Source organism: Tamandua tetradactyla, chromosome 7 (genome assembly GCF_023851605.1).
Source record: "Tamandua tetradactyla isolate mTamTet1 chromosome 7, mTamTet1.pri, whole genome shotgun sequence".
NCBI lineage: Eukaryota > Metazoa > Chordata > Mammalia > Pilosa > Myrmecophagidae > Tamandua > Tamandua tetradactyla.
In genome coordinates this window covers 17931778-17956728 of record NC_135333.1, presented here as the reverse complement: position 1 = coordinate 17956728, position 24951 = coordinate 17931778, and the positions used below count along the sequence as shown (strand labels likewise).

At 36.6% G+C, this 24951-nt stretch overlaps 1 protein-coding gene and 1 pseudogene across 2 annotated transcripts in view; one reads left to right on the top strand and one right to left on the bottom strand.

Annotated features, from left to right (window-relative positions):
• Positions 1–24951, top strand: part of SMYD3 (SET and MYND domain containing 3) — an 876127-nt gene that overhangs the window by 307657 nt on the left and 543519 nt on the right. The gene's annotated exons all lie outside the window — the stretch shown is intronic.
• On the bottom strand, positions 15592–18212 carry LOC143690832 (RNA-binding protein 12-like; annotated as a pseudogene).

Here is a 24951-nt window from a genome sequence, read left to right as displayed (position 1 = left end):
AGTGTAACATAATGGAAATATAACTCTTATCTATTGTATAAGGGATTCAATATAAAAATTAGTAAGTTTCAATCTAGGAGGACAATGACCATGTCTATGGTTGAAAAATGAATGGTTTTGTATAAATGCAAAGTAGCATAAATAAATTAATGAATAATTACATTAATTTATGTAATATTTTATCTAGACTTTAAAGAAAATTCAATTGATAACACAGGTATGGTTCTTTCCAATAGAATGGCCCACCTGATCCAATTACAAAGGAGAAACATATCTTTTAGTGTGAAGGTGATTTATTGCAAGTATACAAACAAGGAGGAACTCTTTCTAAAACCAATTCAAAGTAGAGGTATGAGTTAGGGTTTTTATAAGTAAAGGAAAGGGGGTAGGGGTTAAAAAATTAATGTCCATGTGATTTATTCTTGTCAGGTCAGTGATAACATTGGTTTTATGTAAGGAGGGCACAAGCAAGTTCTCAATCTTGTATTGTCTCAACCACATCTTGTTCAAGCTTAAGTGATTAGATTTAGGTATTGATGTGCAAGGTCTTATATGCAGAGTTTTTATGACTTTTTTCTTAGCTGATCCTCAGGAATGTTAAAATTTTTAGGAGAAAGTCACCCTGATTTGCTGGGCTAAAGGATGTTTTTGATGATATTTTGTTATTTTATTTCTATAAGCAGAGTTGAGAAGGTTTAGTTAATGTTTTGGGAACTAAGTACAAAGGGTAAATTGCTAAGTTCAGCTAAGATAGGAGTATTTTCTAGCTATCACAATCACTATGTTTTTGTGGGGAGGGTTGGAGCCCAACTCTTCCAGGAGTTAGAGGGCAAGATCTCATAAAGCTCCAATTTGAATTGAAGTGAATGCCACTTAGTCCTAGTGTTATTAATGTATCTAACCAAGATTTATTGAAAATGGCCTGGTCAAAGAGACAATTCGTCCATATCAACCAATTTGAGTGTCTTAGTTTTAAAATATTATGTTTGGCATTGTGAACAAACCCTCCAGGTTTTTTTTTTTTTTTAAATATACTTATTGAAAACCTTAACAAACAAACATACATTCTTGACATACAAACATTCTATACATGGTGTACAATGAATGGCTCATAATATCATCACATAGTCATGTATTCATCACCATGAACATTTTTTTTAACATTTCCATCTCTTCAGCAAAAGAAATAAAAAAGAAAAAAGAAAAAACTCATACATACCATACCCCTTACCTCTCACTCTCATTGACCAACAGTATTTCAGTCTATTCGATTTATTTTAACCTTTGTTCCCCCTATTATTTATTCATTTTTTATCCATTTTTTAACTCATCCATCCATATAGATAAAAGGAGCTTCAGACCCAAGGTTTTCTCAATCACACAGTCAAATTGTAAAAGCTCTTCTGTGGTTCTTTGAAAGGTAAATTTCATACACACAATGATTCTCAATAATAATACATGACAGAATCAATTCAAGGATCATACTTTAGTTCGAGAGAAAGATCATGAACTTATAAATTAGATCTTGATTATAGATTCTGGCTCTATCACTTACTGCCAGTTATTTAATTCTACTTCTTGAGCCTCAGTTTCCTGCTCTAGAGAATTAGAATATAAGATGAACTGCACAATGTTAAGAGGATTAAACAAATTCTTATAAAATGATAATATAGAAGCTATTAATCAAATATTTATTGATTTGTTAATACAGACCATTGTTGTCTTATTAATATGTATACTGAGTATAGAGAGAGATCAGGAAAATGTAATAGCAGTTTAAGAGAGAATAAAGGGAGCTGGGAGCCTTCTTACAGGAGTGGAACTTAGCACTGGATCTTGAAGGGTATGTTTTAGATTGATTTTAAAACAGTGGTATTACTGGCATTTAGGCAAGGGACAACGGGACTACATTGTTCTTTAGATTCAGACACACATGCTTATTGGTCTTTACTGATCCTAATTTAGTAATGATAGTGATTTTTTATTCTTTAGCCACTTCAGGTTAACTAAGTTATCAGATTAATAGAGATGTTAGTCAATAGAGATCTTAGTTTTATTAATAGTGATATGATTCCCAATTGATCCTTGATACCTTGGTAACATATGTGGGAAATGATAGAGAAATAGAGGTGTCTAAAAACCAAAAGGTATCTGATGGGAAATCTGGGTGTGTATCACTTTACACAAACCCATACCTGGGAATTGTGCATATGTGGAGTCTGCCCTCTCTTGTGCTCATAGAAAAAGATAGAGAGGCTCTTTTTTTTTCAGGGAGTGAGGGAACCAAGATGAAAGATACTAGGCTTGGACTGGAAATAGATGCATGATGAAATGAAGAGCCAGAAATAGGGCTGACTACTTAAAAGCCTAATTTTAATTCAACAAGATTTGTTGCACAAGCAACTGTATGTTTAGATACCTAAGGTAGGACCTCTCTCTGTGTCACAATCTAGGAAAAATGTCTTAAGGGCTGCAATAGAGTTTCAGGAAGAGTGGTATGAGGATGTTTATAGGCATATGTCTGATAGTGAGGCGTACTAGGAATGGCCTCAAAAGCCTGTGGCCTTGGAGTTAGTCCTTAAAGAATGAGTGAGATTTCAAAAGGCAGAGAGGGAAGGAAGAGTTGGAATTACAGGCAGATTTTCTGTTGCATAAAGTGAAGTTTTGACAAGATCTCTCTTCTTCTATATACAGGAATATTTTACTGGCATTGAAGAATTACAAAGAATATGTTCAAATGAGAATTTGAAAAGTTATTTAGTTGAGATTTCTGGATTTGTGTATGGATTGGGAATAATCAAATAATATAACCCATATTGTTTTTCTGTTTTTAGAAGTAGACCCGGAGTATAGATTTGCAGTTGTTTTATCAATTGATATTTTACTTCATATGATAGCATGATTACTTGCTTTGTAGATTTTCTAAGCTATATTTATAATTATGATCCTCTTTTGCCTTTGACCAAGCCTATACTCAGCTATTTCTTAGGCTATGTAAATTTATTTTAATATTGCTCATATTCCATCAGGCAGGCAAATATTCTGATAGAGTTACAATGTGAATTTTATATTATCCAGTACTAAATACATATTTTATAACTTTGGGGCAAGACATTTTTCAGGTTCATAAAACTACATATAACTATTCATAGATGAAATTGCCCCAAGAGAAGTTTATGTAGGTAATTAAGAAACAGTGGAAAATGAATGAGAATAGGAAAATATTATTTTCTGTAATTTATTTATCTTTTACTTGGGACTAAACTCCATTTTGAGTTTTTACTTGATAAGATATTTTCTTTTGTCATTAACCATTTGACAAAATATTTAATAGTATAATATTTTTTCCTAAATAAAATTATTTTGGAGAAATTTAGGTCACATTAATAGAATTATTCAACATGCATTGAGTATTCTGTACCAGATACTTTTTGAACATCTAAAGATGAATAAATGAAGTTTTCTTTCTTCATAGATTTCATTTTCTGCCATATAAATAACTTATTATTATAGTAAATGTGTTAAGTACTCTAGTAGTAGGGTGAAAAAAATAATTTGAGAACACAGAGGTACTGTTACTTCTACTAGGGTGGTTTGGAGGTGATATTTGAACTGGTTCTTGAAGAATGAATGTAAGATCGCCTGATGGAAAATAGGAGATGGGTTATGAAGGGAAGAGCATAGCATTCTCTATTGAGTTCCCTCCTTGTTATTTAAAAAAATGTCAAACTTTTTAGGGGTCATAAGCTTTGATATTTTCTGAGCAAAAAAGACTATTAGATGACTATTAAGGATGGACTAAAATGGATGAGTTGTTAAAGGGGAATTGTGTGATGCTTTTTTGAAATTAAGTTTGCAACAAATAGAAAAACTGAAAAAGTTAGTGGTAACTTGAGAAGTAAATGATTGCAAGCTCAAAATTTAAAGAGGTGGATCAGTTACATCTGTTTTTTCCCATAATAGCAAATATTTGAGCCTGAAGTATTAAAAACATTTGTGAAAGATTAGCTGATGCAGAACAGGTGTTTCTCAAACCAATAGCTTGGGGGAAAATCCATGCTCTCATTAGCTGGAAGATTGTCAATGTAAAGGAATGTAATTATCAGTTACTTTAATAACATCATCCTACTTTAAAAAACAAACACTATTGGAGTATTTTTTAGTCACCCTTTGGTTTACTTAGACTGCCTACACAAGAGAAGGTTTATATGATCTGGACCATGAGCTCATTTATTAAAAAATGCAATAGTCACTGGATACCACGTCTGATATGTTTTTTCTTCCTGTTCATTTGTTGGTTTTTCATTGTTGACTTATGTTTATGTTGCGACCTGCTGATATGCCAGCATCCCAGAAAGGTGTTTTCTTAAGACTGAGGACTGAAGGCTTTCTGGAGTCTACCTCTTCTCTCTTTCCACTGACTCATGCTTCATTAAATAAGAGTTTATTAAATAAAAAAAAAGATACGCTGACCAGAAGCATTAGTCTGATCCACTGCCAACAATAAATAGAACTATGCAAGAGAAATTAACTGATATTAAGTTAATGTTTCACTAAATCAGAAAAACAAAAGCTAGTGGGATTATTCCACTAGACATATTTCTCTTCATATGTACCTTTGATATAAATATCACTCTCCTCCAGATTTTTAGTTTTTCAGACTTTTCAGTTGGAAACTGAATTTCTTCATCTGAAAATAAGACTGATGATGCTATATGCATCATGGAATTATGAGAATGAAATAACAGAGTCCATTGAAGTGTTTAGAACATAGGAAGTCCTCAGTAAGTAGTGGTTTTTGTTTGTTGTTGTCATGCCCACCACCATCATCATCATCTTTCTTTGTAAATGCTTACTTTCACTTTTTCTCTTAGCGTAGAGCCACTAACAGGTAATGTAGTAGAGTAGACAGTCAGATCTCAGGAAAGAAGCCCTTCAAGTTTTGCATGCAGGATTTGGTCCAGACTGCATACTTGTAGGCTATGGAGGCAGTGCATGTAATTCCCATAGAATGATTATAAAGCATTGCATTACATTACTGGTCATGCCCTGAAAAAAGATATTCTATGTAAGACATGGTCTTAAAATCTTGTGAAAGTGTGACAACAAAATTATATTGAAAAAAATATAGAAAAATTGTCATATTTAAATCAATTCTGAGATACACATTTTTTCCAGTTTATTTCTGCTGTAAAGTCATTGACATGTTATTGTTTAAATGACAACAATTAATAGTGCATCTTAAAATCGATGGCCCTTCAGATTTGGTGAATGGTAAATGGTTAACCATGAGGTACTCACAAGAAAGGTAGCGAGAGTCTGGACAATGAAGAATCAATACAAGACCTTGTGCGGAAGTCATGGGACTTAGATAAAATTTATATATCTGACTGGATTCAAGCCCTTTGGAGCCACTTTTACCACGTGACTCGGGTTTGTATTCACTCCTTGGACTGTCTTAACTGCTGCTGTTTTATTTCAGGTCCAGGTTTCTCATCTGGGTTACTTTAGTTATCTCCTAACTGGTTTCTTCTTTAATTCTTCCTTTGAAATCTCTAAGTGTTCCTTTTTAAGACAGTTCAGATCTTGTCACTGTTGTCCTCAAAAACCTCTAAAAATTGCTTCCACCCCCCTCACCCCTTTAAAATTCTCAACAATGAAATGGATACTGTTGTGGCAAGGTAGAACATCGAATTTTGGAGGCATGATCTGGTCCCGGCCCTGTATCTGCCACTTACTTGTCAGATAACCATGGACAAGGTTTTCAACCTCTCTGAACTTGTTTTCCTAATTGTGAGAATGGGATGGTTATAATTTTTAATCTCAGAAGGTCATGATATAGGTCATTCACCTTGCAAAGTGCTTGGTATGTGGTGTATGTTTAATAAATATTAATGTTCTTGTCTTCTTTAATTTCCTCTGTAAAATGGGGTTGATAATTTCTACCCTGCTGAACTTGGCAGAATTCTCTGATGATCAATGGATATAATTTATATGAAGGCACCTTGCAAACTGTAAAGTGCTATGTCCATTTAGGGATTGTTTTTATTGACACATTCTAGACCTTTCATGATCTGATTCCAAAATTTCTTTCCAAGTTAATTTGCCACAGTAGTGCTCCATTCATTCTGTTTTTACTCAGGTACCTGTCTGCCCATTCCCAAAATAAACCCTTTTCTTAGGTATGTTTTTGTTTTCATATGTTTATCCTGCAGGAATTTCACATTATATTCTCTGCACATTATACTCTCACATCCAGTAAGATCCAGATCCTATGTCCTAACCTCTTCTGATTTCACTAGAAAGAATTGCTTTTGCCTCTGTTGTATGCTGTTTTTTTTTGTTTTTTTGAGTGGTGGTATGAAAAAAATGTGTCTGTGTTTTAAACAATATGTTGTTAAATTAAGAAAAATATATAAGATGGTTTTTCTGGAATTTCACATTATGAAAATCAGCTAATTCAGGAGCAGGCATTTTCCTGCTCCTTTTTTTTTTTTTTTTTAAATCATAGGAATAGTTATATTCCTGTTTATTAGGTAGCACACAATTAAGTCTTTTTTTCCAACTTACTTTAAGACAAGCTAATTACTGAGATGTAAGATGCCTACACAGCACAGAGATATATCAAGCTTTAAAGGTTGGAGAGAGAGAAGGTGATCAGAGTCAAATCTGTTTGCTCCTGTCTCCTGTGTCTACCAGAGATTCTATTTCCCAGCCTCCCCAACTCTCTACCCCAATACAAAGCTAGCATTTGAGCTCTTAACTCTGACCTGGGCATGTGCTAAGCATTATACATGCATCATCTCATTTTGCCCTCACCATAATCTCTGATGTCTAGGTTAGGTGCTATTATAATCATCTGCATTTTATAATGAAGAAACTCAAACCCAGGGAAGTGAAGTAACTTGTTTATGATAAAGTAGCTGTGGTTATGATAAAGTAGCTTGTGGCAGAGCTAGAAAGTATTCCATGCATAGAAAGTATTTCATACATTAATCATTGCATTACGCATCTTATGTTAACACTTGACTGTTTCCATTTCCTTGGCTGCTCAAGTAAATACCATGTAATGGAGTAACTTAAAGAATAGGAATTTATTAACTCATGGTTTTGAGGTTGGGAAAAAATCCAAACCAGGAAGCCGTCAAGGCAATGCTTTCTTCCCAAAAACTGATGTTCTGAGGCTGGCTGCCAGTGATCCACGGTCCTGGGCAATGCACTTGGCGCCTCTCCTGGCCTCTGCCTTCTCTTCTGGGTTCTTTTGACCTTTAACTCTTGCTTCCTGTGGCTTTCTCTCTATCTGTTCAAATTTTATTCTACTTTTAAAGGACTCCAGTAATAGGATTAAGACTCATCCTGATAGAGGTGGGCCACACCATAACTGAAGTAACCTTATCAAAAAAGTCCTGCTTACAATGGGTTCAAATACACAGGAATGGAGCAAGTTTAAGAACATATTTTTCTGGGGTACATGCAGCTCCAAATCACCAGATTGACCAACACTACATATTTTGCCTTGAGTAAATGCAAAGGCATCAGATCATGTTGCTTGAAGTTTTTAATTGAATTGGGCTTTCACATATTAGTTTTGAAGCAGTTAATATGTGGCTATTTATACACTAGATTCGGGGAATGTGCAGCATACTGCATATAACATCATACCACACTTATTCTTTATGATTGTGTTAGTTTGAATTGCAGGTATTTTCTCCTGACATGGAGTTCTTTATTGCTCAATGAAAGTTAAATAATTTTCCTTTTTGATTATTTTTTAAATATATGTTTTGGTGCTGATAGCAAGATGTTTAAAATAATATAAGACTGAACCCAAATATTTATTTAAAATGTTTATTTTGTAGGAGAAAGTAGCGTATTTAACTAACGAATTGAGTGAACCTTCCTTGAGTGCCTAACGTGTCACTGTGCTGGGTATGGAAGACTGACTGACTGTGCAGTGTAGTAGAAAGAGAAATGGATTTGAAGGCAGATACTGTGCTGATCATAGTCCTGTCACATATAGCGATATTTAAGAAATGTTTGTTAATTGAAAGGAAAATCAAATTTGAAATTTGTAGTTTATCTAAACATGGGGAATTAGATAATATCTCTAAATTTGTTTCATCTTCTGAAAAATCAAGGGCATAAAACCCACCTCATAGGGGTGGTTGTCAGGATTAAATGAGTTAAAATATGGGAATGTGCTCAGAACTGTGTCTGACATATATTTGATAGTTAATAAATGTAATCAAGTAGTGAAAAATAAATAATACATTATCCATATTCTCAAGGAATATTAGGCCTTAGAGCAGGGGATTCTTAACCACAGTGGAGTTGGACTTCTAATTTCATGTCTTTGTAACTGTTTTGAAATTCTCTCTGAACATCATTAATAAAGGTTTTTAGAATCTAAGAATTCCAAATGTACACAAACACGTACACAAACACACCTGCACACTCCCCTCCTACTGCTCACCTATTTTACCCATTTAACTCTTCTCCTTCTTGTTTTATAAAAGAAATCTGCACAAAATTGTTAATACTGTCAAGTATTTTTACATTTAGGTGCCTATAATAACAAGAGAACATGGAAATGACCAGAAGTAGCAGAATTAGATTATTGGATAAAACTCGGATAAAAAAGGAGATCTTAGATATTGAAATTCCAAAGGCTTATTTTCACTCACTTTTGTATAGAGTCTGTTCTTATGAACAGGTTTGTTACAATAGTTTATTCTAATTGAGAATCAACAGAAAAAAATCTGAGCACGCCAAAGGACATGAAGCAAATGCAATACAGGCTGCTGTTTGTGCCCATCTGTAAAACAATGTGCCCATTTCTTTAAAGATTTTTCTCTCTTTCCTGACAAGAAGAGAAAATTATCTTCTCTTTCCAGACAATAGTGAGCTGATTTGCTTCAGTCTCTGTTCCTGCTTTTGTGAGAAAAATTACTAGTGTGAAGCATATTAAATGGAAAGCTGTGTTTTCACTAAAGTCAAGTCATATTTTAATAGTGTGTTTTGTGCTATCTGTATCTTCAGAATTAACCATTTTTTATCTTTAAAACTGATCATTTTAATATACAATTGTTTAAATCCTGTGAGATCGATGACTTTTCTAGATTCATTGAAAATCTTTCATAATTATTTTATCTTTAATGCAAGAAAATAAATCCATTTTCTGAAACTGTATTTTACGCATCATTCAATAGTAATGGTGCTATAAGGTGGTACTAAAACCACAAAAAATTATTAGGCTAAAATTACTACTTTCAGGCACATTTTGAACACTTGTAGAAGTACTTTTGATTTAAAGTTGAAATGGCAAAGAACATAAAATTTAAAATACAGATTTGATTCTGTATTACCATCAAATATTAAATATTAAACATTAAACATGTATTAAATATTAATTTATTTCATGCTGCTGGCAAGTCACAGTGATTCGGTGTTAAATGAAAAAACATTGCTTGATTTCTATGTCTTGTAATAGAACTGTATATTAATCATAGATTAACAGACTCTGCTCTGCTAGTGTATACTTAAATATAATTTGTAAGTCATATCCAAATGTACCTATTTCTGAGGTAATCTACTACTGAATTTCACAAATTCTGTCTTCTTAGAGGTATGTTTTGTGTTTCTTCTATGAAGGAAGTTATTATGAAATGATATCTCATATCCTAAATTACTAACAGTAACCAGGGCAGACCTTGTTAGAATCAAGGGCTTTGCACCCACCACAAATTTAATTATGTAGTAAAATCTTGCTGTAAATGAATCTGAAAAGGAAGCTGCTTTAAATAAAGAGAATGTATGTAAAACAATAGAATCTGTTACTTGGCGAAGAATTAAACAGAAATCCTAATAGAGGATAAATGTATTTCATTTTATCTTAGAGCTGATGCAGTTATACATTCAAATTGTTCATAACACTATCTGTGTGACCTTGGGCAAATTACTTTATCTCTTTGTTTTTCAGTTTCTTTACCTGTACATTTTCGTGTACCTGAAATTGCGCCTGATAATTAGTAAATAGTACACAAGTATTACCTTTCATTATCATTATGTATGATATATGTGATTAGCCTATACTAGGGTAGAGAAATGGGAACAGAAACATGAGGTTTTTAAAATTAACTGAAGTTTCAGCACACTAAAGGATTTGCTAGGGATGTAGGCTGAATGTTGCCGTGCCTGAGACAAGCCCTAATAACAAAATGATAGCATTCTGTGGAACTCATTTAACATTTACACCTTGCCTATAAATACAGTATCCCAAGGAATGGCAGTCATATTAGGTCAATTCAGTTACTTTCTTTGTCAGAAAAAATTGTTCCCATGTGAATCCACCTCACCCCATCCCAAACCCAAATCAAGCAATACAACCTCCATCTCCCTCAGCTCACATACACCTTCCCCCCCGACCCCCCACCCCTGCTTTAAGTCTGCGTTGGTTCTATCTATAGGTTTTCTTCCTAAAGAAAATCACATCTAAAACTGTCCAAACTTATTCATAGGATTGAATGAAATTCATTTTGAGTCTCAAAATGTTCTGTGTATTTAACTTTTAAAAGGGCCTTAGAGAGTTAGCTTTCAGGATTTTCATTTTTGTTTATCAATTTCTTAACGCTATTAAGTATCATTGAAAGATGTTGATTTGTTCAAGATTTAGGATAATTTTATTTACCGTGCAAAAGTTCTTTAGTCACCTTTGTATAATGTACGACGAACTCATTTTTCCTCCTTGTAGAATTCTAAATGCATGAAAATAGCTTTAAGAGATGGAACTTTAATTGTAATTTAATTTATTACTCATTAGACATACAGTACATTGCTATCATTTTGGAAGTATTAAAGGCCAACTGACTATTTCTGGTATTATCAGTGGGTTGTGTTTGGTGCATTCAAAGTGCTATATAAATGCAATGATGTTTTACTGGGTTTCTGAAAAGTGGGTCTCTGTTTGGTCTCATGAAAGTTTATTTTTTGAAAAAAATATTGTCTTATGAAGTGTGAACATTGTCTGTCTTTGTACATAACTTATGTGAAAAATGGCCTGCATTGTGAGCTGTAGTTTTGCAGTCAGTGAATATAGTGTTTTAAGCTTAGTTGTTTGTATTTTGATATAGCTATACCATGACAACCAAATTTGTCAAGCAACAATTGAAGATGTGAATGAATGTTGACTATGAAAATGAGGTTCCTAAGGAGACACAATAGTCACTGGGTAAGAATAGATTAGATAGTGTTGCCATATTTATAGAGGAGAGAGTATTAGAATCAAGCAAGAATCAGTAAGGAGAAATATTTGAATATAGAGAAACTTATTTTTGAATTTTAGTTTTTGTAATAATATTTTTGAGATAATTTTGCCAGAACTGGGTATATCAGAGAGAAAGAGAAAGGAGAAAGCAGAGATGAAGGAATGGAGAAGAAGAGGAGGATGTATAGGAATGCATTCAAATTTACCCTGCAAGTTCTTAAGATTATTAAATAGCTCCCTAATGATATCATGTCACAAGGTAACTCAGTTTGAAAGTAACCAAACATGGAACAGACTTGACTATCTGGGGAAACTGCTCTCACCAGAAAAGAGATAAAGTTTAATATTAAAAGAACATGATCACTTACCTGAGGGGAAATGACTTACGAATTCATAGATCATCCTATCTAAGAGACAGTTGCCAAAGTAGATATTGTGTAATGAAAGGTGAGGGCAATAGCCTTACTGTGACCTTATCTTATTAACTGATAAGAAAAACTAGTTTTGGAAATCCATGCGTCATACACATACACACATATACACACACACAAACATTATTGAAGAGAAAGGAGAAGCTGTATTTTCGGTGTGCTTTAGTAAATTGTTTGACTTTATATGAAGATCTTATACAGTCTGTTTTTCAGAAATATTTTCTCCCAGTGCATTGAGGAAATTAATTAAACAAAACAAAACAAAAAAGAGTAGGCTAGTGGTTGACCAAGAAGGCAGTTTAAGACACTCTAAGGTGCCATTCTACTACAGAATCTTTGAACAATTAGCAAAAACTGGCAGAGCCATCTTCCTCAAAACTCCAGAAAACAGTTAGCTGTCAGGTGCAGTAATGGGCAAGTACTGAATCAAGAAAATGCAGCAAAAAAATGATCGGAGAAACTCCTGGTGTTCTTGCTGGCCCCTACTCTGTCCCTTTCCTAGTGCAGTGTGGAGCCAGCCTGTGCTCCCGTTTTGGGTTTCTTATCCTCTTCCAGAGGGAGTTGAATCATCCCTCTGTACATACCGGGGTGCCAGTATTTTGGGTGGTATCTTGAAAGACTGAATCAGGATACTCCTCTCTGGTTTGCCCTCCCAACACTTGCTTTGCAGGGAGAAACCAGCAGAGCACTAAAGCAGTGTAAGAAACAATTAAGATGAAGCTCCCCCAAGCAAAGGATTATCTACTTTTAGACATATAATACAGTACCCTGAAAAGGGATAAAGTCCACTTCATTGGGAATACAAAGGGCATCCAAATTACTGTAAACAGAGGAATGCCGAAAGCCATGGTAAGCATAAACCAGTACAAGGATCCAGTATTTCACATTTGCTTTAGGCTGATCTTTTTTTTCTTTCTGTATACAGAGATTTTATTCAATTTTAAAAGAAAATGCAAAATTAGCCAAACACAAAAGGACAGATACTGTATGATTCCACTTTTATAACCAGCATAAAGGTGTAATCAGAGGCTTATAATTCAGAAAATAGGGGACTTAGAGACACATAGAAGCTAGAGGTGGGTGAACCATTAGCTAATGAGGTTGAACTCCAATGTAAGGGAATAGATAAGAGCAAAGGTGATTCTCTAGTGGGTCTAGAAGTAATATTACCATCTTGAAGATGAACAAGATTGAAAGGGATTGTATAGACCAACGTATCCCACCAACTCACACTAGAACTACGAATGAATCCTCGTAAGAATCACTTCAAGGATATGATTCTTGTATAAAGAGTGTTTAAGTCCAGGGCACAGGGAGAAAACTGGTATTTCATACTATAAGCTGTGTTCAAAAAGAAACCATCGGCACTACTACAGCAATAGCAAAGGTAAATAATGGGGTAAGAGGAGGTTTAGATTTCATATTTGGTGAGGGTGCATTTATTGGTTTTCAGACTCTTGGGAACAATGACATTATCTAAAATTGAGAATGTTGATGGACTGTGGACTTTGGGCCATCCACATGATGCCCGATTAATGCAGGTGGCTGAAGGATGCACTGACTGAGAAGTAGATTGGTGAACGATGGTGTATACTTATGAACGAAGGTTGTGCTCCTACAAAAAGGAGCAATGTCATAAGGCATGCACTGATGTGAATGAATATGTGGGACATTTGGTGAGCCAAAATAAGCCAAGAACAAAAAAACAACAATGGTATGGTCACCTTTAGAAAATGCTTATTAGAAAACAAGAGCCTAATATGTCTGCTTTTAGAACAGACATATTAAGTCTGGAGTGGTGATTATTATCTCTGGATTTTGAGAGGCTCTTTTATATATATGTAACCTGATATTTAAAGATAAAAACGAAGTTGAACAGGTTGGGGTTAAAGTAATTTGGAACATAAGGATAAGGAAGTCAGTATCTATATTTTAGAACCACACATACTCTTTGAGACCAGTGGAAGAAAAGTTTATTTGATCTGGAACTAAAATTTTCTGTGTGCATAATCTAATTCAACCTATCTGTATAGCTCATTAGCTCATTTGAACAACTGAAACACAGGGAGCACAGAATAAGAAAGAGGTCCTTTAATCCTGTATAGATCATTGTAAGACCTGGAAACATCCTAGAGTAATATTATCCAGATAATCAAAAGTATTGTCAAAGTCCCCTCCTTCAGGGGACTTCGGGAGAAATACTATGAAACTATTAAACCTTACCATCAGGGAATCCCTTGATACTGTGCAAACTTTTGGGATACCCAAATCAATAGGCCATGCCCTTGATCATGAGGCTTACTCTTGTGAAGCTTACGTAGGTAGCAGAGAAGCTTAGACTATCTATAGGCATGCCTAAGAGTTAATTCTGAAGGACCTCTGTTTTTGCTCAGATGTGGCCTCAGTCTCTCTAAGGCCAACTCTGCAAGTGAAATCATTACCTTCCGCCCTACATGGGACATGACATCCAGGGGTGAAAGTCTACCTGGCAATGTGGGAGAGGACTCCCAGGGATGAATCCAGACCTGGCACCATGGGATCAACAATTACATCCTGACCAAAACGGGGAAAAGAAGTGTAATTAATAAAGTATCAGTGGCAGAGAGAGTTCAAATAAAGTTGAGAGGTTACTCTGGAGGTTACTCTTATGCAAGTTTCGGGTAGACCTTGCTACCTGTCATAACCTGCCAACCCCCAACCAAAATCATTCCAGCCAATCCTAAAGATCACCTAGGGCAATATATAAGATTCCACAAGTGTTCCATGCACTAGAGTAACTTTCCAGAAACCTATAATCTCCAGATGGGTCCCTTGTCCAGATAAGTCCTGAAACCTAGTCCAGCCTCTCCAGAACATCAGATAGTTCCAAATCCCTACCCCATATTAGTGATAGACGCTTCCAGTATCAAAAGTTTAGAGTTGCCATAGCCCAAACAACCCCAAAGAGATATATGGAAAGATGAAAGGTGATGGTGGAATTATACATAGAAGATAGGACTTAACAAATGAATATGAATGCTGAATCATTAGATTGATATTTCTTTTGGTCTCCAGTATTTTAGAGCTGGTAGAAGTAAAAACCTAAAATTGTGGAATTGTGAACCATGTCAAAGTCTGAAATATCTTCTACAACTAATTGTGGTGCTGTGCTCTGAAACTTAAAGCTTTTTTTTGTCTATATATTATTGTTCACGGAAAAAAAGAAGGAAAAAAAAGTCAATTGTGATGATAAAAAATCCTCAAGCCTCCTGTATTCTGGAGCAGCTAGATGGAAAAGTATGAGAGGATTGTATCCCATGACAAACTCTGGGATCTATCCGGTAACCAGTGTTTGAAGAGTGCTTTGAAAACTATTGCTTTTTTATTTCTTTGCTTTGCATATATGTTATACTATACAATAAAAAAAAGTTAAAAAAAAAAAACAAAGAAAAACGAGGACTTTAGACAAAGCTTTAACCCTATAACAAAGCAAATCTGTCCAGCTTTAAAATAAATTCCAGTAGTAGCCAACTTCTATGTTTCAGCAGCTGGCAAGAGCACACTTAATGAACTCTATTGACATTTCTATTTTCTTCCCCCATTATAATATAAAACAAAACCAATCTAGACTCCTTGATAACCTTTATGTGGTCATTTGAGTTTTACAAAAGGTTTCTGTAATGGTATGCCAAAATAATTTTTGTGTTCTCTCCAGACAGCTCTACTGTAATATATAGCAATGTTTGTCCTGATAGTGAGTTTTCTGTAAACAGCCAAATGCTGTACATTATGGAAACCAATCTACTTGCAATTGAAGCAGTCCACAGGTTCTAACCTGGAAATACTAGGAAAATAATCTGGATGCATTATTCACAGCACTATGAAGTTCTACTCTACATTAAGAATTGATGTGAACAGCTACCCTAATACAGGTTTTACTTTCCTTGAGTCTATAGGCCTGTCATTTAAGTCAATGACAGCAGCTATGGCTCCATTTCGAGATTTGAAAGCCACAATAGCTTCACCTGTTGGCATACTTTTTCATTCTATTTTAAACACACTGAGCCTGCAATTACTTGATAGCCATAAAAAAAAATCTAAAATCTCATGAATAGACACAGTGAAGGTCATGTTCTGCACTTTAAAAATGACTGTTGGTCCTGGTTTTCCAGAAGTAGATCCAAAGCCAGGGGGTCCCCTAAAGTAGATTGGGCCAGGGCCAGGCCCACTCAAGTGTCCAGGGGCATGTCCAAGACCAGTAGGGCCACTCTCAAAGGCAGGGGACGACCCAAACTACCAGGGCCATTTCCAAGATTCTGAGGGCTTCCTCCAAATCCTGATGCCCTACTTAAATTATGTGGTCCACTTTCAAAACCTGGAACATCCAGTCCTAAACCAGGCAAACCACTGTTTCCAAGTGAAGGCATACCAGCCTTAGCAGCACCAAAGGTCCCTCCTGATCTTGGAGGAGGGAGTGATGGCCCAAATGCATTGGACCCACCAGAATTATCAGGAAAGTTAAATGGAGGCCCATTGTTGGCCTCCTTTGATCCTAGAGTCGAGAAGCCATGCTCTTCACCTCCTGCACTAGGCATTCCCGCACTGGGCATATGCACACTGGTAATTCCAGTACCAGGTATTCCTGGAACTGAAGGATTACTTGGCACAGGCAACTTTAATCCCTTTTCCCCTTGGACAGGGGGATTTTTCTCAATCTCTCATGTCTTCCACGGTAACTATATGAACGAAAACTTCTCTCCCATTAAGTTTTTTTATGGTGTAAGCGTTCAGACTTAACATGCATCATCTTCTGTCCTAGACCTTGCCCACTGTCAACAAGAACATGTACAGCATTTTCATCCACTGAGATTCCCCCTAGGAACTGAACAACATCCATCTTTGTAATGCTTAATGGAATATTTGTAACATGGGCACAGACTTTGGTAGAGTTGACATCCCCCTTTGGATTTAACATCATTTTTCTCTGGTCATAGCTGAAGTTCTGCAGTCTTTTTCAAATCATATCAATCTTTTCCAGCATACCTTTCTTAGTAATAGGGTGAACTTGAATAAAGTGATTGCCCATGTATTGTTTGTAAGGGCAAAAAGTAGCCTTATAGTCAGCCTTATTCCTGAACTCTACAAAGCCTTCACCAGTTGCTTTCCCATTGGGTCCATTAGCTATATAAGTACTATCTTCCACAATATCTAACTTTAAAAAAAATCAATGACATGTTTGTTATCTGCTTCAAATGGTAGCCCTTTCAAGTTAACACAAAAACCAGCCTAATGTGGTGATCTTGATCTTGACCTTTTCTGTCCACTGGGTAATTTTGACCTGGAAAGTATCTGAGGGAGGGGTATGAGCTTGTCCAGAAGGTCCTATATTTTGCTTATAAGTGATATGGCCTCTAGCAGCTATCCCCTGTCTCTCTGTGGCAGGGCTAACTTCCACAAAGTGTTGAATCATCAGCATTCTGTTTTGTTTCAAAGCTTCAAATGTATCTTGAGGGGAGAGAAACTTAACCAATCCATTCCCATTATCTCGACCTACATAATTTTTCAACAAATGTACTGCATCAACATGGAACCCATGAAAAACTCTCTGACATCATTTTCCATTGCAGAAAAGGGTATTCCATGCACACTGACATACTGATCATCAGGGTTGATGTGAAGTGGCTTCACACTGCTTTGAGAGTTCATCTGGATAGAATTAACAGGATTCAAAGGATCAGAATTGTAGGGTTCAGGTTATTGTTCATATTCATGGGTGCTCCAGAGCCATTCATTCTAGCAGGTAGAGGCATTACAGGTGGTGGGTTCAAGGGTGGCATGCCCGACATGAGTGGTAGTGGGATCATAGATGGCACAGAAAGGACTGTAAGGATTAGGGGTACAGGAGGCATTGTAGGTACTGGAGGAGCAACTGGTGTTGGGGGAGTGGATGACATTGGTGGCAAAGATGGCATCGCTGGGATTGGAGGAATTGGTGGTGGTGAGACTGTGTTCATGGGAGAGGCTTTGCTTGGAATGGTTGAGCTAAACATTGGGCTCCCAAAAGAAGCCACCATATTTGGAGGGGCTGTTCCTATGCTGGCTGTGGAAAATATCTGTATGTTTTGTTGCTTTCATGAACAGAAGTGGCAGCAGTAACTACACTAGGCAAAGGATTATTAAAGTTGGGTACTGTTGTAGGCAAGCTTATCCTGCCACTCATTCCTGAGCTAGGTGGTGGCTCTCATCTACTTGCATCACTAGTTGGCAGTTTCAAAATGCCTATGACTCAGTTAAATCATATTCTGCATTTCTATTTTACTACTTAACAGTATTACTTTTGACCCTTTAATTGTACCACCTGTGCACATCCTAACAAGCTTTGCATCTTCATCAGTGGCAAAAACGATGAAAACCTCACCCAGTTCACCCCCTACAATATGCACGTCCCTGTCAGGGATGGTCAATCCAGGAAAGAAGTGGTGAATGTCCACAGTCCCTGCCACAATTGGGAGACCTTGCAAATGGATGACCACAGCCATGCTGCTCTGAAACCACACACATCTGATAAAACAAGAGATGTATTTTCTTACCAACAAGTAGAGGCCAAGTCAATCCTGTGGGCAACCAATTAAAACCAACTTTTAGACCGCGAGAGCTGCACAGTACCCGAATCCAGACCCAAGTTACCCACTGTGTGAGCACCTCCATCCCGTGGCAGACAGCCCCAGCCCAAACAGCTTCTTGGGAGCCCAATGCAGCCACCACCTCCTTCGCAGCTTCACAAAATCTGGGCTGATCTTCTTGATAAGAGGGCTAAACTCTGAGCAAGAACACCACTCAACACAGAGTGGGTTGCAAAGACTGTGAAAGGTGATTTTTTTGGCCTAGGTTTTCTTGTTTTTGTTAGGGATTCCTGGATCTCAAGAAAATCTCTGTCATATTACTGACTGGATACAAACTGAAGAAATAGAAAGCTCAGCAACTAAATCCCAGAGTTAACATTTAAAATTAAAAATGTACAGTGTTTGGCAGAGGATTACAAGACAAAGAAATAGGAAATGATGACCTATCAAAAAAAAAAAAAAGATAAAATCTACAATTAGTGAAGAAGACCAGACTTTGTACGTAACAAAGACTTAAAAAAATGATCTTCAAAATGCTCAAAGAGATAAAGGAAAACACCAAAGAAAATTAGGAAAACAAACTTCTGGGAAGATAGTGGAATAGGATAGGTTGAATTTACCCATGCTCCAAAGAACAGCTAGAGAAGGGGCAGAAAAAAGACTGGGAGGGCAATTCCAGGGTGTAAGTGACCTGGGAGGATCTTCTATACCACATAGGGAGGCCCTAGTTGAAAAAACTGAAGAATTGAGACACAGAGAACCAGACACTGGCCAGCCAATGCAAACAGCCTGTCCCCCAGACCCATGAAGTGGCACAACCACATCCTCCTTGCTGGGTACCCACATACCTGTGCACAGACCTCTTTTTTTTTTTTTTTTTGTGCACAGACCTCTTGATCTCTACACCTCACCACCCTCTGCCCCGCAAACATGCAGACCTTTGCCCTACCCCATGGCACAAATGCCCTTCTCCCACACCTGGCAGATGCTCTTGGACTCATCTTTGCCACGCAGCGCTTGCCCTGCACAAGTGGGCAAGCCTACCTCATCCTAGCCCTGCACCTGTGGACCTGTTACAGGGACCTGCTCACCTGTTGTCACCTATCCCTGACACATGTCCCACAACCTCTGTGACGTCTGCCCTGCCCTACATACTCATGCATCCACAACCTGGCCCCCTGCACACACCCCCCCCCCCGTGCAAGGCCGCACCATGTCCCAAACTCTCTGTGCCCCGACTTCTTTGTCCTGTACCCCATACCCTGAGACCCATGACCTACATGTGTCATGTTCCCACCCATACCCTGTTCACATACGAGCCCCAGTACATCTGCTCAGCCTCCACATCTGCCTCCTGCCATTCCCTGCTTCTGTGTCCCCCATGCCACACCCTGCTCCTGTGCTCCAAGGCCTGCTTGAACTGCAGTTTGTCCCTATGGCCCCTGCATCACACGTCCACAACCCTGTGACTGCCCCTCACACTCACAGACACTTGTGTAGAGTCCCCAACCCATGCATATACCTGCACCACAACTCATCACTGCACTGTTGTGTCCAGTCAGCACACCCCACATAGTGCTCCATACCCATCTCACAAATACAAAGATTTAGACTACTGAAGGAAACCAATACCCAAAGTAATCCTATCAGGGTTTTTACATGCTGTGAAGACAACAGAAGATCACTAACCAAATCAAGATGCAGACAGATACAGCTTAGTCTAATGACCAAATTAAAACACCGGAGGAGACACTGACTTTGGAGCAACTAATCAAGATGTTTATATAACTTTACTAAATAAAATCAGTGGGATAGCTAATGACAAAAAGAATATTAAGAAGACATTAGAAGAGCATAAAGAGGAAATTGAAAGAATAAATAGAAAAAGAGCAGATATCACAGAGATTAAAGATGCTGTAGACCAAATAAAAAATATACTAGAGACACACAATAGCAGATTGAAGAGGCAAGTAGAAAGAATTAGTGAACTACAGCACAGGATAACTGATTTTGAACACACGAAAGAACAAATGACAAAAACTATGGAAAAAAATTTGAATTGTATCTCAGGGAAATGTTGGACAAAACAAAGCACACATGTGTAAGAATCTTTGGTGTTCCAGAAGGAGAAAAGAAGAGTAAAGGCCTAGGAAGATTAGTGGATATAATGGGGGAAACTTCCCAACCTTTATAAAAGATATAAATATGCAAATCAAAGAAACACAATGAGCTCCAAATAGAATAAGACCAAATATGCCTACCCCAAGACACGTACTAATCAGTCTGTCAAATGTTGAGAAAAGCAATCTACTACATAAAAGGGAAACCACATAACACTGAGTTTGTACTACTCAGTACTCAGCTGGCACTATGGAGGTGAGAAGGCAGAGGCAGTGGTATGATATATTTAAGTTCCTAAAAGAGAAAGACTTCCAGCCAAGAATTCTGTACCTAGCCAAATTGTCCTTCAAAACTGAGGGAAAGATTAAGATTTTCACAGAAAGATAAAGGCTGAGAGAATATGTCAAGAAGAGACTAGCTCTACAAAAAATAGTGAAGGAAGTTCTGCTGACTGAAAAATAAAAATACAGGAGACAGAGGTCTGGAGGAGGGCACAGAACTGAAGAGTACCAGTAAGGGTAACTTAAAAGATAAACAGAGAAAGAGGGAAAAGAACATATAGATCAGACAAAATCCAAAGGATAAGACGGTGGATTCAAGAAATGCGTTTACAGTAATAACTTTGAATGTTAACAGACTAAACCTACCAATTAAAGGATACAAATTGGCAGAATGGATTAAGAAATATAATCCAGATATATGCTGCTTACAAGAGACTTATCTTAGACCCAGGGATACAAATAAATCGAAAAGATGGAAAAAGATGTTCCATGCAAGCTGTAACCAAAGGAAAGTAGGGGTAGCTGTACTAATATTAGACAAAATAGACTTTAAATGTAAAGACATCATAAGAGACAAAGAAGGACACTATATATTAGTAAAAGGGACAACTCACCAAGAAGAAATAGCAATCATAAATGTTTATGCTCCCAATAAAGGAGCTCCAAAGTACATGAGGCAGACATTGGCAAAACTTAAGGAAGCAATAGATGTTTCAACAATAATAGCAGAGGACGTCAATATACCACTCTCCTCTATAGACAGAATAACCATATGGAGGAGCAACAAGAAAATAGAGAACTTAAAAAATTTGATAAATGAGGTAGACCCAACAGACATATATAGGTCATTACACCCAAAACACCAGGATTTTCATTCTTTCCTAGTGCTGATGGAACATTCTCCAGGATAGTTCTTCTGCTGGGATACAATACAGGTCTTAATAAATCTAAAAACATTGAAATTATTCAAAGCACTTTCTTGGATCACAATGGAGTGAAGCTGGAAATCAATAATCACCAAAGAACAAGAACTTTCACAAATATATGGAGGTTAAATAACACACTCTTAAACAATGGGTGGATCAAAGAAGAAATTGCTAGAGAAGTCAGTAGCTATCTGGAAACAAATGAAAACGAGAATACAATGTATCAGAACTTATGGGATGTGGCAAAGTCTGTCCTGAGGTGAAAATTTGTTGCCCTAAACACCTATATTAAACAAGGTGGAAGAGCAAAAATTGAGGATTTAACTGCTCACTTGGAGAAACTTAAGAAAGAATAGCAAAGTAACCCCAAAGCAAATAGAAGAAGAGAAATAACAAAGATTAAAGTAGAGTTAGATGAATGAGAGAACAAAAGAGTAATAGAAAGCATTAACAAAACCAGAAGTTGGCTCTTTGGGAAAATCAATAAAATTCATGCGCTACTAGCAAGGCTGACAAAGAAAAAAAGAGAGAGGAAGCAAATACACAAAATCAGAAATGAGAGGGGTTACCATAGACCATGAAGAAATAAAAAATATCATAGGATATTATGAGCAACTGTACAACAACACACTAGACAATTTAGATGAGATGGGTAAATTCATAGAAACACACAAACAAGCTACAATAACTCAAGAAGAAATAGAAGATCTCCACAAACCAATCAGAAGTAAAAAAATTCAAACAGTGGTAAAAAATCTTCCTACCAAGAAAAGCCCAGGGCCAGATGACTTCAAAGGGGAATTTTATCAAATATTCCAAAAGGAATTAACATCAATCCTGCTCAAGCTTTTCAAAAAAATCGAGGAAAAAGGAATACTGCCTAACTCATTTCATGGAGCTAAGATCACTTTAATACCAAAAACAGGTAAAGATGTTACAAGAAAGAAAAAGTATAGACCAATCTCCCTAATGAACATAGATGCAAAAATTTTCAACAAAATATTAGCAAATTGAATCCAACAGCACATTAAAAAAATTATACACCACAACCAAGTGGGGTTTATGCCAGTAATGCAAGGATGGTTCAACACAAGAAAATCAGCTAATGTAATACAGCACATTAGCAAATTGAAAAGGAAAAGTCATATGATCATCTTGATTGATGCTGAAAAAGCATTTGACAAAATTGAACATTCATTTCTGATAAAAACCCTTAAAAAGGTAAGAATTAAAGGTAACTTCCTCAACATGATAAAAAGCACGTATGAAAAACTCATAGCTAGCTTCATACTCAATGGTGAGAGGATGAAAGCTTTCCCCCTAAGAGCAGGAACAAGACAAAAATGCCCTCTGTCACCACTGTTGTTCAGTATCATAATAGAAGGTCTAGCAAGAGTAGTCAGGCAAGAAAAAGAAATAAAAGGCATGCAGATTGGAGAGGAAGAAGTAAAACTTGCATTATTTGTAGGTGACATGATTCTATACTTGGAAAATCCTGAGAAATCTACAACAAAGTTACTTGAGCTAATAAACAAATTCAGCAAGGTTATAAAATTAATGTGAAAAATTAGTAATGTTTCTATACACAGTAGTGACCTAATCGAGGAATTAGTTAAGTAAAAAATTCCATTCAAAATAGCAGGTAAAAGAATCAAATATTTAGGAATTAACTAGGAATGTAAAGGACTTGTATACAGAACACTACATAATATTGTTAAAAGAAATCAAAGATGCTCTAAATAGGTGGAAATATATTCCCTGCTCATGGATAGAAAGGTTAAATGTAGTTAAGATGTCAATTCTACCCAAATTGATCTACAGATTCAATGCGGTACCAATCAAAATTCCAACAACCTACTTTGAAGACTTGGAAAAGATAGTTACCAAATTAATCTGGAAGGGAAAGAGACACCAAACAACTAAAAGCATCTTAAAAAAAGAAAAATGAAGTGGGAGAATTAACACTCCCCTATTTTAAAACTTATTATAAAGCCACAGTTGTCAAAACAGCATGGTACTGGTACAAAGATAGAATTACTGACCAATGGAATCAAATCAAGAGCACAGAAATCAATCACCAAATTTACGTTAAACTTATCTTCGACATGGCCCCCAAATCCACTGAACTGGGACTAAATAATCTTTTCAATAAATGGACATGGGAAAACTGGATATCAATAGAATGAAGGAGGACCCTTACCTTACACCCTATACAAAAATTAACTCAAATTAGATCAAACATCTAATATAAGAACCAGTACCTTAAAGCTCTTAGAAGAAAATGTAGGGAAACATCTTCAAGACTTAGTGATAGGAGCTAGGTTCCTCAATTTTACACCTAAAGCACAAGCAACTAAAGAAAAAAATAGATAAATGGGAACTCCCCAAAATCAAATGCTTCTGCACCTCAAAAGATTTTGTCAGAAAGGTGAAGAGGCAGCCAACTCAATGAGTGAAAATATTTGGAAATTACACATCAGACAAAAGTTTGATGCCCTGTATAAATAAAGAAACCACACAACTCAACAACAAAAGAACAAGTAACCCAATTATAAAGTGGGCTAAAGATATGAATAGACATTTTTTTGAAGAGCAAATAGAGATGGCTCAAAAGCACATGAAGAGTTGCTCATTTTCTTCGGCTATAGGGGAAATGCAAATCAAGACTACAATGAAATACCACCTCACACCTATAAGAATGGCTGCTATTAAATAAACAAGAAACTACAAATGTTGGAGAGAATGTAGAGAAATTGGGACTCTTATGCCCTGCTGGTGAGAATGTGTAATGGTACAGCTGCTGTGGAAGAGAGTTTGGTGGTTTCTTAGCAAACTAAATATTGAGTTACTCTATGGCCCAGCAATACCACTACTCAGAATCCATGGAAGAGCTGAAAGCAGTGACACAAACAGAGATATGAACACTGATGTTTATAGCAGCAGTATTCAGAATCTCCAAAAGATGGAAACAATCCAAGTGCCCATCAACAGATGAATGAATTAACAAAATGTGGTATATCCATACGATGGAATATTATGGAGCAGTAAGATGAAATGACATCCACATGGCAAGATGGATGAGCCTTGAAGACATAATGCTGAGTAAAATAAGCCAGACACAAAAGGACAGATACTGTATGGATCCACTTTTATGACCATGGTAAAGGTAAAATCAGAGGCTTATAATACAGGATATAGAGGACCTAGAGATACACAGAAGCTTGAGATGGGTGAACAGTTTGCTAATGAGGTTGAATTTAATTGTAGGGTGTGCTGGTCTGAATCTGTGGTGGACCCCAGAAAAGCCATGCCCTTTGATCCTCATTC